Here is a 543-nt window from a genome sequence, read left to right on the forward strand (position 1 = left end):
AGTGTCCATGTTGTACATCTGTTAATAATTTCTCCGAGAGGGGGCTAAGTGTGGTTATGAAGCACTGACAAACCGGCAGCGACCACCCACCTTAGGCCGTGACAGCCAGGAACTGAGCCCAGTGTGAAATACTGTTGGGACAGAAGGACTGTGGCATGGTGGTGTCTGCTGCTTCAAGGCATATAACCTACTTGCCCCTTCTTGCCACAAGGCAGCCAGCAAACCTTGGACTAAACTGCACTGAGAGTGACAAGGTATGGAAAAACAAGAAACCTAAATTCTCAAACTTTACATATGAATCACCTAGAATACTTGTTAAAAAGCTGTAGATTCCTGAACAACATTCAGGAAATTCTGATTCACCTTATCTGGAGTTTGTCCTGGAATCTGTAACAAGTTGCCTGGGTAGTTTAGGCCCAGGTAGTCAAAAAGCACATGTTGAGAAACACTGAATTAGAGCTTTGTGGCTAAAAAAAAATCTAATATCCAAGTAGACATTCAGTCTTCTTTTCTTCACCTGGGCCACAGAAAGTTAACCTACTG

Source organism: Crocuta crocuta, unplaced genomic scaffold (genome assembly GCF_008692635.1).
Source record: "Crocuta crocuta isolate KB4526 unplaced genomic scaffold, BGI_CrCroc_1.0 scaffold660, whole genome shotgun sequence".
In the NCBI taxonomy this organism is placed as follows: Eukaryota; Metazoa; Chordata; class Mammalia; order Carnivora; family Hyaenidae; genus Crocuta; species Crocuta crocuta.